Source organism: Conger conger, chromosome 15 (assembly GCF_963514075.1).
Source record: "Conger conger chromosome 15, fConCon1.1, whole genome shotgun sequence".
NCBI lineage: Eukaryota > Metazoa > Chordata > Actinopteri > Anguilliformes > Congridae > Conger > Conger conger.
The window spans coordinates 14,241,472-14,247,471 of NC_083774.1; the positions used below are offsets into that span (position 1 = coordinate 14,241,472).

General features: G+C 45.3%; 1 protein-coding gene across 1 annotated transcript in view; it reads right to left on the reverse strand.

The window, feature by feature from the left end:
* Nucleotides 1-6,000, reverse strand: part of b4galnt4a (beta-1,4-N-acetyl-galactosaminyl transferase 4a) — a 152,709-nt gene that overhangs the window by 30,573 nt on the left and 116,136 nt on the right. The window lies entirely within an intron of this gene.

Genomic DNA, 6,000 nt, shown 5'->3' on the forward strand with positions numbered 1-6,000 from the left:
CCAGGGAGCAGGCCTTGTCACCACCTCTCTATTCAGTCCATACCTGAAGAGAGCCTCCCCTGGGATGTGATCATGGACCGGGGTGGGGACTACTATACACTGGCAGGGTGTGAAGACTACTGAACACTGGCAGGGTGCTGAGACTACTGAACACTGGCAGGGTGCTGAGAGTACTGTATACTGGCAGGGTTAAGACAACTGAACACTGGCAGGGTGCTGAGACTACTGAACACTGGCAGGGTGCTGAGACTACTGAACACTGGCAGGGTGCTGAGACTACTGAACACTGGCAGGGTGCTGAGAGTACTGTATACTTGCAGGGTTAAGATTACTGAACACTGGTAGGGTGCTGAGAGTACTGTATACTGGCAGAGTTAAGACTACTGAACACTGGAAGGGTGCTGAGAGTACTGTATACTGGCAGGTTTAAGACTACTGAATACTGGCAAGGTGCTGAGAGTACAGTATACTGGCAGGGTTAAGACTACACTGTATACTGGCAGGGTGCTGAGAGTACTGAACACTTTCAGGATTCTGAGACAGGGCCATTTTTCACACATTAGGACACAGTTTAGCAGGAAAATTAAAGGTGCGGAACAACATCCTACAAGCTGCTTTGCTCCCGGTTAAATAAAACCAGCACATAAAATGTGAGTCATTTGCAAATTTATGCCTGGTAAATCATGAAAACCATCTGTTGCACAAGGCCTGTACGGGATTATTCTGGTCATACATATTCATATACCCTGCCAGTTCACACATATAAATGAGTCTGTTCATGTTCTCATTCCCCAGACACACCCTTACACACCCTTACACACACACACACACACACACACACACACACACACAGAAAAACACACGCATACGTGCTCACACACACACACACACACATACACAAACACACACTTGTAAGCCCCGTGCTAACCCAACGATGGATTTAGCTAGGGTGAAGGTATTTGCGTTATTGTCCTTCTGACGTTGCTGAAAAGAAGTTTGCATGGTTAAATATGTGACCACTATGTTGAGAGACTAGATCAGCCAATAACTGAACCAAGTAAGAAATTAGTATCACTCTGACTTCTGCTTTATTGTGGTATTGACCAAGTATCTCCAAAATAGTGCCTATATATTATTAATCTTAGTTCAATCTGACTCCAATGTAATTTACATTGAATTTTTGTAGATTATTTATCATTTAAACTTGATTGCTAAAGGAAACCTGTACCGTAACTTTCTCTCTGAAATCTTATCTGCTGGTCCCACCACATGTCACATCAGCTGTTATGTGCATGACTCACAGGCTGGCTAGATATCTGCCGTCATTTGAGGGGTCACAGGAATAGCTACTTCTTAAGGTATATCCGATAGTGGCTCAGGGACCCAAGGCCAGCAATAGCTATCCCCGTTCTCAACACGAATAAACTGCCACGCAGAGGACAGTGATTTAAAGACAAAGGTGTGCTATACTCTATGATACAATAATCATAAATGTGCATCCTCCCTAGACCAGGTCGAAGGGGGGTGTTTCACGCATTACCTGTAGCTATAACAGAGTCTTCAGTAAGCGAGACCACACAGATCAAGTTTCAACCATTTATTTTGCAAGGCAGGGTAGTTAAAGCCAATTACATTCCCAATTAAACAATAAAGAACAGTATTGCAAATGTACTACAGTATAATAAAATATTAACCAAATGACGCAGAAGCTCCCAGATCACTTGGTTTCCCCTGCTTAAGAGCAAAAACCAGGCCTTTGATCTCAATCCAAAGAAGGTCCAAACTCCAAAAAGTCCAAAATCCAGAATTAGCCACTGAGGATTTAGAGATATAGCTCCTCATGTGGTGGGTGGTAGTCAATGAGGGACAGGCGGCTTCACAGGGGCTGGTTTCCATAGTTTTCCCTAGGTTCCATGACGGTTATTAAATCCTAGGTACACTGCTGTGGGAATTAGACCATTGCAGCAGTCGCACTGAGACAAGCAAAATGACATCAGACATGAATATAATCTGAACTTGCTTTCTCAGGAAACATCCCATGCTTTATGCATTATTTCAGTGTCTGAGTCCTGAGAGAAATGTGAGAGGGAGGGGGTAACAGAGAGAAGTCAAGAGAACAGATGTCTGAGGTGAATTTGTCTTTCAACCCTTCCCGTACCCTAAAGGATGCAGAGAAGGGACTGTGGCCCGCTGGAATTGAGAACGTGTGTTGGTGGTTGTAAACTTTATGACACCACTACCAAAGGAAGGCCCCTACACCTGCTCACTGAGAGTGTGTAAGAGTGCAATTATTAAAGCTTATTACAGTCAGCCTGCGCGCACACACACACACACACACACACACATCGGGGGGGATGTCTGTCATTCAGTCTGCACTGGCAACCCCCTCAATCGAGTCCACAGCCATCAGCCTACACAAGCTACACGTGAAATGTCCTCCTCCAAGTGAATGTCAGTGTGAGATTAACCGTATTTTGCAGGCACCCCAATTCCACAGTGTCAAAAATGACTCACCCTTTCCAGATCCCCTGTGATAAAGGCTCTTCGCTGAATTTTAAACCCTACTCAGTATTTTTCATCTAGAAATAACCTATCGCTCAACAATCCATTGGTGAATAACTGGCTTCTGAATTTGCAGCCCAGAAAGACTATATTTCTGTTTTTGCTACAAAAACACAAATCATAATATCTATTTTTGCTATAATAGATGTGGCAGTTAACTTTGTCTTATGAGTTGTTTTGAACCCTGCAATTATGAAATCAGAAGTCATAATCAATCTTTAGAGTACCCTGATGGTGCACCACTTCCTATAAAAATATAAAAAAGGGCACACATGTTTAACCTTTTCTTATGGTAGAGTCACTCCAAAAAAACTCCAAAGAAACTTTCAGATTTCAAGCTGACTTTCAGGGGTTCTCAGTGCTATTAAACTCAGGATAGGGTCATGTTTGGCCCTGTGGTTATCTGGTGGACTGCAGAGTGAAAAGAAGCAGCAGGTTGACATCGATCATTTCAGAGGAGAATGTGTTGCTCCCCTCTGCTAGATCCTCCAAACTCTTTCAGCCATTATTAATGGCTCCACCCACATCTTACTTTATTTCATTTCTTCCCGGCACAAACAGCCATTTATAAATGTTTTGGGTCTGTAATGGCATTTCCTCACGGCCATGGGGGGAGGGGGGGGGGGCCCGCTGTTCTCATGTTCTCCACTGTTTGTGTTTTCGTCTTGCCACTCACTGTGCAATTTATCCCCTGGCTGCGTAATTTTTTCTTTCGCAAACTTTCTATTCAGTTTGAAAAACTTGGCCTTATCGTTTAGCCTTGCTTCCGCCGCATTTTCCACAACCGTATCAGGGGAGCCTCTCTGTCGAGGCGGCTTTCAAGACTGACGCACACACAGACGTACACACACACAGACGCACACACACAGCTTCACATCAAAATCTTTTCTCCCTGCTTACTGAGATTGGCAGGTAAATACAGACGGAAACAATCTACGGTGCCACACAATTACAATGGGACTCACACTGATAGAGACACAGGACCACACAAAGCAGAGACGGAGGGAGAGAAAGGAAGAAAGGGGGAAGGAGAAAGAAGGAGAGGGGGGGAGTGAGGGAGGACAATGCACATGCCTGTGAATATAACATCTTGTTTACACTTCTGCTGAACAAGGCGAGAGCCATTTTGAAGGCTTCATAAGGAGTGCCTTTTGGGTTCTCGCCAGAGGGCCCAAGGGCCCCGCTGCCCAACATGGCCCCTGTCTGCCTGCGTTTCATTAGACCCGGGAGCTCAGACACGTCAGTTATGATGAATGGAGAACAGAGGGAGCCAGGAGATGGAGGGATGGAGAGAGATAACAGCACAGAGAGAAATGACTGAAGGCAGCACGGACAAGGACCTGATGAGATTTTAATTGTCTGACTAATTGCCAAGCTCGATCTGAGCCTTTTAATAATTCAGTGCAGCAAAATGAACAAAAGCAGAGGACTACATTTGGGAAGAAAGAGAGAGAAAGAGAAGGAGAGAGAGAGAGAGAGAGAGAGAGAGAGAGAGAGAGAGGGCTTTGGGTTTTCACTTCTGTATTTTGAAAAAAAAAAAACGTCAATGCCTCCATTAAAAACATATACTCCCTATAATTTCTAAAATATTAATCTGATATTCAGTCTGACTCTTCTTTTAAAAAGTAGTTAAATGAAAAAAGATTTTTTAAATTTGAAAAGATGTTTAAGTGATTAGGAAGCAGCTCTGATTACATGAAATATCGGTGATTGCTGGCAGGTGTCGGCCAAAGGCTTTGCCTTTCCTCGTCGACAGATAAATGATCACCTGTGGTCAAACCGCATGGTATTAGTGCTTTCAACCGCATGGCTATTAAACACTCACTAGGGCCTTCCTATGCATGCTGAAATTAAAAAATGAAAAATCTTTATAGGTAATTGGCAGGTCTTTTCTTTCTCTCCCCTGGTCTCGTCTCTGCAGGTGGGTCATGAATAAATGAAAGGCCATCGCAGGCCTCAGCCGCTACCTTAATCATAATGACGCTAAGACCTTCCCCAGGCAACAGCACACGCCTTTTCTCTGGTCTCTCTCTCTCTCTATCTCACATCTCTCTCTCTTTCTCTCTTACATCTCTCTCGCTCTCTTTCTCTCTCTCTCACATATCTCACTCGCTCTTTCTATCTCACATCTCTCTCGCTCTCTTTCTCTGTCTCTCTAGCTCACATCTCTCTCGCTCTCTCTTTCTCTCTAGGCAATACTTTGGTTACCTTCTTCCTCCATCTTCTCCAGAACCCGCTCCCCTACCCAAAATCCCCCCCCCACCCCCCCTGCCTCCCCCACCAAACCCATCCACCCTCATCCGTTGGCCGTGTCTTCCAGGGCCCTCCGGCTGCATCTGCACATGTGGAATTCACCGGCCCCTGAGAAGGGAGCGGCTTTGACTCATGCCCTGCGGCTACAGGAAGCTAAAAGCCTGTTTCTTTATTCCGTAACCGAGGCGCGTTCCCCGGTAATCACCAGCCTGTATTCTAATGCGCGGCACATTCTGAGCTCAGGTGGACACCTCTCTCACTCCCTCTCTCTTCCTCCCTCTCTCTCTCTCTCTCCTCCCCTCTCTCTCCCTCCCTCTCTCTCTCTCCCTCTCATTCTCTCTCTCCCTCTCTCTCTCTCTCTCCCCGGTGGACACCTCCCCACCCATCCCCATTCTCACAGAGATAAAAAGAGCTGGTAGAGGCTGGATATGCATTTCTGTGTGTGGATTCATTGCCGTGTTGTCAGATTAGCGACTTTGTCTCTATAGACTTAATTAATTTTCAGATACTTTTAGCAACTCCATAAAAAAAAAGGGGGGGGGGGCAACAAATCTAGTGACATAATATAAAATACACCCATAATATATTTTTCTAGGCAACCTTCCAAAAATCCAAATAAGTACGCAATCCACATAAGTAAGTGATGATGTCATAAATACACCAAGTAATATATGACACAGTTTAGTGACTTCTAGTGTCTTTTTGAGCATGCCTCGGCTATTTTCCTCAGGATAAAGTTGGCAAACGTCTCACAGCCTGCGAGCTTCACCCACTCTTCAGTACCCCCCTTCAGTTTTTTTTTTTACCGCTGCACTTCAGAGATATTTAATATACCGAGGAGCCTCGACAGCCCAGCGCAGCTTATAAAACCGATATTCAGAACAGCACGCCTGAGGGGAAAGCGCCGTTAACAACAGCCCCATTTAAATTAGCCAATTACGACAAACAGAGGCAAGGGGAGGATCAGAGGTCTCCCAAAACTGTGTCCCAAGGTACTGTCTGGTTGGGGGGGAGGGGGGCGGGGGGAGAAGAGAGGGTTCTAGGGTCCAGCCGTCCCCCGTTTTGAATAATGAACACCGCAGCAGCATTTCTAACAGCCGAGTCCTCAACAATAAACAATGCAACTTGGCGGCCATTAGAAGCAAAACTCCCATATTCTTTAATGAGCCGAGTCATACGGCCTGG